At 42.9% G+C, this 12,660-nt stretch overlaps 1 protein-coding gene across 4 annotated transcripts in view; it reads right to left on the bottom strand.

Moving 5' to 3' along the window:
• Positions 1–12,660, bottom strand: part of bahd1.L (bromo adjacent homology domain containing 1 L homeolog) — a 137,865-nt gene that overhangs the window by 64,703 nt on the left and 60,502 nt on the right. The window contains exon 1 of one of the 4 annotated variants that reach the window (XM_041573380.1): positions 7,798–8,062. The exons of 1 other annotated variant lie outside the window; for it this stretch is intronic. The gene's annotated coding sequence lies outside the window, so the exon portion shown is untranslated. Of the gene's footprint in view, positions 1–7,781; positions 8,063–12,660 lie in introns of those variants that run through there. 2 more of the 4 variants (XM_018231238.2, XM_018231237.2) reach the window with 2 other exon arrangements.

Genomic DNA, 12,660 nt, shown 5'->3' with positions numbered 1-12,660 from the left:
CGCAAGTCATTATTTGAAATGGGCCTGTACTCACGAAGGCGCGTGTAGGCGCCGAACGCAGGTTCAGACGCAACATGCTGCATTTTTCCTGCGTTCGGTGCCTACACGCGCCTTCGTGAGTACAGGCCCATTTCAAATAATGACTTGCTTCTATTCCTGCGCTCCCCTGCGGCTGAACGCCAAAAAACGGAACGCAGGGGAGCGCAGGTCGGAACGGCCGTGTGTAAGAGCCCTAAGGGCTCTTACTGACGAGCGGTTATAGCTGGGTTCCCCTGCGTTCCGTTTTTCTGCCTTCAGCCGCAGGGGAGCGCAGGAATAGACGCATTACGTTTATTCCAATAGGGCTGTACTCACACAGGCGCGTGTAGGCGCCGAACGCAGGTTGAGACGCAACATGCTGCATTTTTCCTGCATTCGGCGCCTACACGCGCCTGTGTGAGTACAGCCCCATTGGATAAAACGTAATGCGTCTATTCCTGCGCTCCCCTGCAGCTGAACGCAGAAAAACGGAACGCAGGGGAGCGCAGCTACAACCGCTCGTCAGTAAGAGCCCTAAGAATTAACATATCAGTGGAAAACAAGCTACTTATCTCAGATTTGGGCAGCCAAATATTTCTGCGAATGGGATCCCTGTGCCATAAACAACGGCATTCTCAGTAAATTCAATGATCACATTTGGTTTACGGTCAACATTGGAACATCAAATTCAAGTGTTTTAAAGTAATACAAATATAATGCAGTGTTGCCCTGCACTGGTAAAACTGATGCGTTTGCTTCAGAAACACTACTATTGTTTATATAAATAAGCTGCTGTGTAGCAATGGGGGCAGCCATTCAAAGGAGAAAAGGCTCAGGTTACACAGCAAATAACAGATAAGCTCTGTACAACATAATGGTGTTATCTGTTAACACTATATAACCTGTGCCATATAGTCTTTTTTTCAGTTTCCGCCATTGCTACACAGCAGCTTGTTTATATGAACTATAGTAGTGTTTCTGAAGCAAACACATCAGTTTTACCAGTGCAGGGCAACACAACATGATATTTTCAATTTTTCAAAACATTCATTTTTTAGTGTTACTGTTCCTTTAAGTTTAAAAAGAATCCATAACAGAAATAAAGCAGCAAAAGCCAACAATACAGCTTGTTGTGGGTATAAAAGTTAAGGGGCAAAGGAACTGGTAAAGCTTCTTTTGGAGCACAATGAGGTGAAGTTATTAGACATCAACCTTTTCTGCTTTGTTAGATTAGAAAAAACTCGTTTCCGATTACAGCAGCAAATCTGGAAAATCTGGTAAAAATTGGGCACTTTTGAAAAATAATGACCAGTTCCACTGTTGCCATAATAGCAGCTGGAACAAACTGCTTACTATAAAGGATTCAATGTGTAACAATGACATGATTTGTAAACACACACCTGTTTGTTTCTTGAAAGGAAGCACAAACAATTCGTACCTTGCCCCTTAGGGGGTTTAAAGGGGCAGTATACATCAACACACACTTTTTGTCAACAAAAGTTTATTATATAGGACTTATTCTTATTATAAAGTAGTTACAAAGAATTGTTTTGGTTTTACTCTTCCAGACCTGCCATTAATTCGCTGAGTTGGTTAAAATACATATAATGAGCTCTGTATAAACAACTTCTACCCTTTGTGGGGACTGTTTTGTTTTACAGATAAGCAACAGTCAATTTTGCAGAGGGATTATCTATGCACTGGTGATCTGATTATCTATCTTGCAAGAACAAGAAAGATAAACAGGGAAACCACAAAAACCCCAAACAACAGTACGTATACATACTGAGTCCATAAATATCAATTTATAGCATATGACAATCTGTTTTGTTCTCAAAGTGGCTGGAGTCGTGTTTTTTAGGAGTACCCACCCACACAGGTCTGCTATGCAGAACCTGCTTTTTTTCCGCCTGCAGAAAACGTATTTCCTCTTTGAATTCATGTTCCCGTTAAAAATGTGCCGTTTTACATGGCAGTGACATACGAAGTACAGAGAAGTTATGTTTTGAGAGAGAGAGAATGTATTAGGCTTATCTCTAATCGTATCATATAATAAATGGATATACAAACGAGCATGAGATCTGAATAAGCAATTCTCCCACTGCCTTGCAATGCAGGTCTTCATCTAAGGTCGAGTGATTATGGTAAAGATAAATACTGACTATAGCGCTTATTTATGTATACACACACACACACACACACACACATTACACCCCCCTTAATTATTAGGCATATTTACTTTGAGTTCCTTTTCAACCCTAAGTAACCTCCTGCCACCTCCCTTTGATCTGAATGGGAAACATCTGACAAAGGCAGGGATAGCAATTACTAGCACCAACGCAAATAGCACAGGGGGCACCTTTCAAAAGAGCAAAAATGTCCCAAAAATCTCAAAATTCTGCCTCCCATTCCCTTGAACAGGAAGCACCAAAGATGTCTAGTACAGGTATGGGACCTGTTATACAGAATGCTTGGGACCTGGGGTTTTCCAAATAACAGATCTTTCCGTAATTTGGATCTTCATAACTTTAGTCTACTAGAAAATGATGTAAACATTAAATAAACTCAATAGGCTGGTTTTGCTGCCAATAAGAATTATTTCTTAGTTTGGATCAAGTACAAGGGACTGTTTTATTATTATATAGAAAAAGCAAATTGCTTTTAAATATTTGGATTATTTGGATAAAATGGAGTCAGTGGGAGACAGCCTTTTCGTACTTTGGAACTTTCTGAATAATGGGTTTCCAGATAACGGATCTCATACCTGTACTGGATGTTTCAGTAAAAGGAAGTGATTTTGGACCCTTTACATGGCTCCTGCGTGCCATCAATGATAGAAAATCTGACGTAAGGGAGGAACTCCACAATGCGTTTGGTGCCGACATGTCGCCATGCGACAAGACGCATGCGACATGTCGGATGTTGTGAAGAAACAGGAAGTGAAGGAGAATCGCATGTAAGAACTACATTTATCCGACTGTTGGATGAAAACGCAGCGTAGTCCTTGCATGCGTTTCTCCTTCACTTCCTGTTTCCTCACAACATCCAACACGTCGCATACGTTTCGTCGCTTGACGACGTGTTAGCACCAAACGCTTTGTTCCTCCCTTAAGCTGTCCATAAACGCAAAGATCCTATCATACGAATCGAGGATTCGTACGATTTTCGGACCGTGAGTGGAGAGTCCCGACATTTTTCGTCCGGTGGAGATCAGTCGATCGGTCAGGTTAAATGAGTTCTGTCGGCTGCCGATAATATCTCTGCGTGTATTGGCGATCGTACGATTTTCAGTGGGAGACTGTCACTAGCTTTTGTCGGACATAACTATCGTACGATTGCTGTCAGGGGCAAAACATCGGCTCATCTGTTCTTTTACTACTTTATTTGGTCTGAATGGTTAGTGGCAGGTCGGGAGATGGGGAAGTCGAGGATTCAAACGATCGGATCTTTGCATCTATGGCCAGCTTTAGGGCTCTTACTCATGAGCGTTTTTACCTGCGCTCCCCTGCGTTCCGTTTTTCGGCGTTCGGCCGCAGGGGAGCGCAGGAATAGACGCATTTCATTATTTCAAATGGGGCTGTACTCACACAGGCGCGTGTAGGCGCCGAACGCAGGAAAAATGCAGCATGTTGCGTCTCAACCTGCGTTCAGCGCCTACATGCGCCTGTGTGAGTACAGCCCCATTTGAAATAATGAAATGAGTCTATTCCTGCGCTCGCCTGCGGCTGAACGCCGAAAAACGGAACGCAGGGGAGCGCAGGTAAAAACGCTCATGAGTTAGAGCCCTTAGGCTAAAGACAATCTCCTTGGGAAGTACAGTACTTAAAGGCTTGTGTCTCAGCAAGACAAAGCATAAGTAATGACATTTGATGAGCAGAGAAAGCAGAGTCACTGGGCTGATAACATGTGAAAGAGAATGAGCACATTAACCCAAACTAAGCAGCCAGTCAGCAAATCAATTACACGCAGGTGTGTAAGCAATTGCACAGAACCTGCACAACAACATATTTACACTTGTACTCTGCCTATACCCTATTTGATTCCCGAACAATTTCCACAATCTATTACAAAAAAATGCAAATCCCAGCTAATTCAAGTGCCAATGCCAGCTGAAGCAATTAAATGTGAAAATTTTATGGGATCCGTTATCCAGAAACCCATTATCCAGAATGCTCTGAATTACAGAAAGCCCATCTCCCATAGACTCCATTATATCCAAATAAAATTATTCAAGCTATTATTATGATAATGGAACCCATTATTCAGAATAATCCGGACCTTAAATTTTCCGGATAATGGATCTTTCCGTAATCTGGAACCTTAAAGGGATACTGTCATGGAAAAAAACATTTTTTTCAAAACGAATCAGTTAATAGTGCTGCTCCAGCAGAATTCTGCACTGAAATCCATTTCTCAAAAGAGCAAACAGATTTTTTTATATTCAATTTTGAAATCTGACATGGGGCTAGACATTTTGTCAATTTCCCAGCTGCCCCAAGTCATGTGACTTGTGCTCTGATAAACTTCAGTCACTCTTTACTGCTGTACTGCAAGTTGGAGTGATATCACCCCCCTCCCTTTTCCCCCCCAGCAGCCAAACAAAAGAACAATGGGAAGGTAACCAGATAGCAGCTCCCTAACACAAGATAACAGCTGCCTGGTAGATCTAAGAACAGAACTCAATAGTAAAAACCCATGTCCCACTGAGACACATTCAGTTACATTGAGAAGGAAAAACAGCAGCCTGCCAGAAAGCATTTCTCTCCTTAAGTGCAGGCACAAGTCACATGACAAGGGGCAGCTGGGAAATTGACAATATGTCTAGCCCCATGTCAGAATTCAAAATTGAATATAAAAAAATCTGTTTGCTCTTTTGAGAAATGGGTTTCAGTGCAGAATTTTGCTGGAGCAGCACTATTAACTGATCCATTTTGAAAAATTTTTTTTTTCCCATGACAGTATCCCTTTAAGGGGGAAATCCACGAGCGTTTTCCGTCGGATCGACGCCCGTCGACAAGATATAATTGGACTGAATGAAAAATCAGAGGTAACAACTACACAGTCCGACTTTCGGATGAAGACAATGCTTTCTGCGTCCACATCCGACAGTCGCGTGGTCGGATGTGATATCGTTTTTACCTGCGACTTTTCATTCAGTCCAATTAGAATCTTGATGTCTGTGATTCCATCCGACTTGTCACGTGTGTTTTGTCGGCAGTATATGCTACGGTTTTATTATGACAGAGAAAAAGGAAATCATTTTTTTTACATTTGAATTATTTTGTTATATACTATATATAAAGGAGTCTATAGGAGACGGCCTTTCTGTGTAAGAGATCCCATACCTGTACATTCATTTTGGTGTCAGAGCAGCCATGTTGCTTGCAGAGGCAACTACCTTACAAGTCATATAAGAGTTTTTGTTGGTTATTGATATCGGCTTCAGTAGAGTAAACAATAGGGCAGCTGCCACTCTAATGTAAATATGCAGAAAATACATATTCACTGTTCACTTACTGTCCATAAAAGAGGAATTAATCTTCTCATGGCTTAGGGATGCTATTCCAGCCACAAGACGACATGTCAGAGAGCCACGCCAGTCCCCTGCAAACCTTCCTGTCCTTTCTGGGGGGGAAGTGCATAATCTGCTCCAGGATGCAGACTAATGGTGCACATGCTCCTTAAATTCTCTTGTGTCTACGCTACTTTGCTTAAAGGGATACTTTCATGGGAAAATATTTTTTCCCCCCAAAATGCATCAGTTAATAGTGCTGCTCCAGCACAATTCTGCACTGAAATCAATTTCTCAAAAGAGCAAACAGATTTTTTTATATTCAATTTTGAAATCTGACATGGGGCTAGACATAGTCAGTTTCCCAGCTGCCCCCAGTCATGTGACTTGTGCTCTGGTAAACTTCAGTCACTCTTTACTGCATGTTGGAGTGATATCACCCCCTCCCTTTCCCCCCAGCAGCCTAACAACGCAAAAATGGGAAGGTAACCAGTAGGGATGCACCGAATCCCCTTTTTTGGATTTGGCAGAACCCCCGAATAATTCGTGAAAGATGCGGCCGAATACAGAACCGAATCCGAACCCTAAAAATTAGGAGTGGGAAAACATTTTTTACTTCCTTGTTTTGTGACAAAAAGTCACGCAATTTCCCTCCCACAACCTAATTTGCATTTACAAATTAGGATTCAGATTCGGTTCGGCCAGGCAGAAGGATTCGGCCGAATCCTGCTGAAAAAGGCCAAATTCCGAACCAAATCCTGGATTCGGTGCATCCCTAGTAACCAGATAGCAGCTCCCTAACACAAGATAACAGCTGTAGATATAAGAACAGCACTCAGATAGTAAAATCCAGGTCCCACTGAGACACATTCAGTTACAATGAGTAGGAGATACAACAGCCTGCCAGAAAGCAGTTCCATCCTAAAGTGCTGGCTCTTTCTGAAAGCACATGACCAGGTAAAATGACCTGAGATGGCTGCCTACACACCAATATAACAACTAAAAACACTTGCTGGTTCAGGAATTACATTTTATATTGTAGAGTGAATTATTTGCAGTGTAATCAGTGTAATTTAGAAATAAAAACGACATCATAGAATCCCTTTTCGTTAGAACCAGGCTTGAAGAAGAACGGCCACACCAGTAGATACTGAAATGCAAGTAAAGAAAGCACAGGAGGCTTTATCTGATTACACAGGGCACAGCAACACAGTAGCATAGAAGTGATTCATAGAAAGCATGCAAGTAGGTGTTTTATCTGCCCTTTAACCTTAGTGACAATACTAGAAGAATCCCAATCAGTCATCATTAGAAGCACTGCCAGTAGGGGGGGGGGCACTTGAACACTGACTTTTGGTTGATAAATGATCTTAAGTGCTGTAAGTCGCAGGGGACCTCATTCGATATAAGGGGAAGATGGTTTTATGCTGCGATGCCTCACATTTTCGGGCACATTTCCAGCAATCAGAACACGGGGGTAATTGGCGCTCGTGTGCCATTTGCCTTAGGGCTAGCATCACTTAGCATTCCTTCTCAGTATTTGGAGCGGGATGCCTGGAATAGTTTAACCACAAGAACTGGTAGTAGCAACCCAGCAGGAAGAAACGCAAGCAATCCCGAGGTAAACAGAAGCTGCTGCTCCTAACCCAGCCACAGTGACAGGAGGATTTTATCTCCATGCCCACTTTCTGTTTCTTTCTCTGCGCACTTATTTCTGATAACGATTGCCCATTGGCAAACTCGACGATATATTTATATGTGTGTCCCACAGACGTGAGCAGTGCATAGAACCAACAAATATCTTCAAGTTTATCGACTGGCAGCCCCACCAGCTCTTGCTACATTGCAACTCCCCTAACACAAATCTAACCAGATGCAGAAAGTTATAGTTCAACATATACTGGAGCCTGGAGGTTCCCCCTCTGGTTTATAGCAAATAAGCAAATCCTGGAAACACTCAGTAAGTACTGAAATAGATAAAGTTATATATATATAAAATATATGTAAACACACACACATTCTAAAATGCGTATATATATATATATATATATATATATTATATAATGGAAAGATGACACTCAAATCCATCTGGTTCAAAGCAGATGAATCCGCAAAGGCAGGGATCTCCCACCTGGCTGCCTGGGGCAGCAGAGAGTTGTAGTTGCTCAAGGGCTGCCCCACGCGTTCTCAGCCTGGCCGCAGATGGCTAAGCTTGCGGAGCGACCTACCACCTGCCACACATCGTCACTACCTTGCGCTACACGCACCTCGGCTTCCCTCGTGCTGTCACCAGCTTCCCGCCCACGGTCGCGGGATGAAAGTCACGCAGGCATCTGTCAGTGGCGATCTCCGATCTTGATCAAGTCACCTCCGGGGCTGCGGGAGAGGATGGGATGGAAGAGCTCCGAGTTGACAGCGGAGGGGGCGGAGAAAGAATCAGCCCCCGGGATCCGCTACGCCGCAGATCTGGAGCGACTGAGTCTTCCTGCTACGCCCCCCTAAAGCCAATGGCTGAGCTCGCCCGAGGCTGACCAATCACAAGCGGGCGTGGATCCCAAGGCTTTACAGGCCAATGGGAGGCGGGCGGGGCGGTGTCGCTGGCCAATAGGAAAAAAAAATAAACGGAGAACGTGGGGTAGCCAATGAGTGAGTGGCCCGGTGAGGAGGGCCAATGGGGAGGGGGATAAGGGCAGAAAAGTGTCTCAGCTTCGCACATCTCAGGGATGGGACCGGTATGAACCACCCTGACTGCTCCTGCTTATGGAACGGACCAGAACCAATTCTACAACCACCTGCTATTGGGAGTCTGACTGACACACCCCTCTAATGTCACCTATCACAGTGTACAATATACCTGGGTCACATTGCCTAACATGACCAGTATCACGCCACATGAATCCCTCCTGATACTGTAGCACACGTCACACTGACTGAAGCAGCGTGTTTCCACAGAGATCCCCCTGCCCTAGGGAACCATGTACCTGGTCTGTTTCACACAGGCAGACTCCCTCCTGTCGCCTCGTTATCTCATGAATTCCCATGGCATCTGCACTAAGAGATAACACATGAGAATACCTACAAGTACTGAGGAAATTACCTCACGAGCCCGCCATGATACTCAAATCATTTACTTTAGGTCCTTCAACATGATTAACCCATATCAACCTTTAGAAGAGCACGACAGGCAGTGGCTATGGAGTGATTCTGGGAGCTGTAGTTTATTTGCAGCTAGACTTTTTCACATTTCAAATTAAGCTCACCCAGATCCATCAAGTTCTACCCACACAGCTTGTATAGAGCCTGTACACTTCCTGAATCCCCTCCAAACCTGTGCTCCCAGGCCGGGTCCCCAACTCACTATTCCCAATTATTCATATACTATTTGTTTCTGGCTGCCGCTTGTACAAGCCCCAGAAACAAATGAAGAGCCAATACCATGAACGCAGCAAAGGGGGATGATCCCAAATTTATTACATGGTGCTCGAGACACTTTACACACAATCAAATATTTAGGGACCACATGCCGTCCTCCCGAAATGTTTGATTGAGTGTAAAGTGTTTGGATCACCATGTAATACATTTGGGATCATCCCCCTTTGCTGCATTAAAGGTATTGGCTCTTCATTTGTTTTTGAATTACTTAAAGGGGAAGGAAACCTAGTTGGCGCAAAAACCCTCCCCCCCTCCCCGTGTGTTGCCCACCCTCCCTCCTCCCCCCTGGCCTACCCGTTCCACTGGGCAAATGCCCCTAACTTGTTACTTACCCTTCTGCACACAGATGAATTCTGAGGTGTTTAGAGACACTGGGGGTCATTTATTTACCCATGGCTACCAATTAAATTGCTGCATTCATTGTTCTACCTGCGGCTGGCTTTAAAAAGCTACTCACTGATTGGTTGCTATAGGTAACTGCCCATGGGCAAATTTGCCCAGTGTTGATAAATGAGCCCCACTGTCTGCTCAAATCCAGCTAAATGCAGTCAAATTGATTGGGAGGTGTTTCATAATATAGATGGGCAATCCAACAATGACCCAAAACACACAGCAACCAAAGCAACCCAGGAGTTTATTAAAGCAAAGAAGTGGAATATTCTTGAATGGCCGAATCACTCACCTGATCTGAACCCAATTGAGCTGCATTTCACTTGTTGAAGACTAAACTTGGGACAGAAAGGCCCACAAACAAACAGCAACTGAAAGCTGTGCAGTCACATTTGGAGGTAACACACAACTGCCCAGCAATAATTGGATAGTCTTGATTCACACTGGTGCTCCGTCACTGGCAACCACAGGATTAACTTCAATATGTAGAATGAGTGAATCAAGAAGCAGCAAAACGCAGAATACCTTCTATTTAGTATTTATTATGCATCCACACGGCATGTTTCGGGCAACAAAGGCCCTTTTTCAAGTAACTTGAAACATGTTGCCCGAAACATGCCGTGTGGATGCATAATAAATACTAAATAGCAGGTATTCTGCGTTTTGCTGCTTCTTGATTCACTCATTCTACATATGAAAGCTGCTGCTTCTTAAGCCGCTGCAGTAAAGACCTGGCAGAGCATTAAAAAGGAGGAAACCCAGAATCTGGTGATGTCCATGAGTTCAAGACTTCAGGCTGTCATTGTCAGCAAAGGGTTTTCAACCAAGTATTAAGGTGGCCATACACGGGCCGATAAAAGATGCCGACAGACCGAGTCGGCAGCTTATTGGCCCGTGTGTGGGGGCCCCCGACGGGCTTCCCCGATCGAGATCTGGCCGAAAGTCGGCCAGAGCTCGATCGGATGGGGTTAAAAATCCCGTCGGATCGCGGCCGCATCTGTTCGTTGATGCGGTCCCGCGATCTGACCGCCCGTTTGCGAACGTGAAGGATCCGATCGTTGGGCCCTAGGGCCCACGATCGGATCAGCCCGATATTGCCCACCTCAAGGTGGGCATATCGGAGGGAGATCCGCTTGTTTGCGACATCGCCAAACAAGCGGATCTATCCGTGTATGGCCACCTTTAGAAGTGGACATTTTATTTTCAGTTTTTTAATTTGTCTAATTACTTTTGCGCCCCTGAAATGAAGTGATTAAAAAAAAGCCTCACATTTTTATGCAATCTTTTTGTTCATCCCACCAAATTAAAGCTGAAAGTCTGAAGTTCAACTGCATCTGAGTTGTTTCATTTAAAATTCATTGTGGTAATGTAGAGAATCACCAAAATTTTAAAAAAAGTTGTCTCTGTCCAAAGATGTGTGGGCTCAACTGTATACTTAAAGGGATACTGTCATGGGAAAAAACATTTTTTCAAAATTAATCAGTTAATAGTGCTGCTCCAGTAGAATTCTGCACTGAAATCCATTTCTCAAAAGAGCAAACAGATTTTTTTATATTCGATTTTGAAATCTGACATGGGGCTAGACATTTTGTCAATTTCCCAGCTGCCCTAAGTCATGTGACTTCAATCACTTTTTACTGCTGTACTGCAAGTAGGAGTGATATCACCCCCCTCCCTTTCCCCCCCCCCAGCAGCCAAACAAATGGGAAGGTAACCAGATAACAGCTCCCTAACACAAGATAACTAAGAACAGCACTCAATAGTAAAAACCCATGTCCCACTGAGACACATTCAGTTACATTGAGAAGGAAAAACAGCAGCCTGCCAGAAAGCATTTCTCTCCTAAAGTGCAGGCACAAATAACATGACCAGGGGCAGCTGGGAAATTGACAAAATGTCTAGCCCCATGTCAGATTTCAAAATTGAATATAAAAAAATCAGTTTGCTCTTTTGAGAAATGGATTTCAGTGCAGAATTCTACTGGAGCAGCACTATTAACTGATTAATTTTGAAAAAATGTTCAGTGCAGAATTCTGCTGGAGTAGCGCTATTAACATGTTTTCCGATGACAGGATCCCTTTAAAGAGGTTGTTCAGCATTAAATTCACTTTTTGTATGACGTAGAGAGTGATATTCTAATACAATTTGCAATTGGATTTAATTTTCTATTATTTTTGAATTATTAAGCTTTTTATTCAGCAGCTCTCCAGCTTGCAAGTGTCCAAATGACCCTAGCAACCATGCACTGATTTCAATACAAGACTGGAATATGAATAGGAGAGGGTCTCAATAGAAAGATCAGTAATAAAAAGCAGCAATAACAATTCATTTGTAGCCTTACAAAGTGACCCCCATTTGAAAGCTGGAAGCTCAAAAACTAAAAGCCAATTGAAACGTTGCTTAGAATTATCCATTCTATAACATACTAAAAATTAACTTAACCCTTTAAGTGCCAGCAGAATTTCACATTTTGGTTACGCGAAATGCCAGCCGTTTTTGAAACATTTTGTGCTCTCTCACTTTAGGGGCATTTTCTGAGGGGAAACCTATAGTTTACCTAGGAAAACTATACATTGTTTTTTTCGGTAGAAACTGAGCTTTCTAAATCTGCCTGAGTTTTCATGTATTTCCACCTGTGCAAAAAAATTTATAGTGCTAAATACCAAAAAAAAATGAAAAATTACCATTTTTCATCGTATATCAATTTATACCAGAAAAATATTTCATTTTACGGATGAAAATCCAACTGATTTGGAAAGCCTTATGTCTCTCGAACGTGCCAATACCAGATATGTATAGTTTTAGGGAGATTTAGGATTTCTGTACAGCAAAAACTCCCGGCAGTACATTACCGAATTTTGAAAGCACTAAGGCAGAAAACAGCATGCTTTAGATTCCAATGCAAAAAATCCTGAAACCGTAGGTTTACCCCAGAAAACCATACATTTTTGAAAAGTACACATTCTGCCGATTACAAAATGGGTAACTATGTCTCTCTACTCCCAACTACCAAACATAAAAGCTTGTCTGAACATAGCGGTTTTTCAACAAAAAATTCAAAATTCTGAAAAATCATTTCAAAGGTTTTATTTTGCTGCTCCGCATATCCCAAACTATTAGGTACCAAGAAAAAGCACCTGAAATATGATTGCCAGGGGTCCACTGAACAATTTGATACCCATTATGCATAGGTTTACCAAAGTATCTGGCATTTAGAGACACCAATATGTAGTTAGCACATCCAAATTGTTCAGGACTTTACTTCAGCTACTGAGAAATCAACACATTGACTGCATTTTTGTGGGGTA

This window comes from Xenopus laevis, chromosome 8L (assembly GCF_017654675.1).
Source record: "Xenopus laevis strain J_2021 chromosome 8L, Xenopus_laevis_v10.1, whole genome shotgun sequence".
Lineage (NCBI taxonomy): Eukaryota > Metazoa > Chordata > Amphibia > Anura > Pipidae > Xenopus > Xenopus laevis.
Note: the sequence above shows the minus strand (reverse complement) of the source record. Positions and strands in the feature narration are given on the sequence as shown.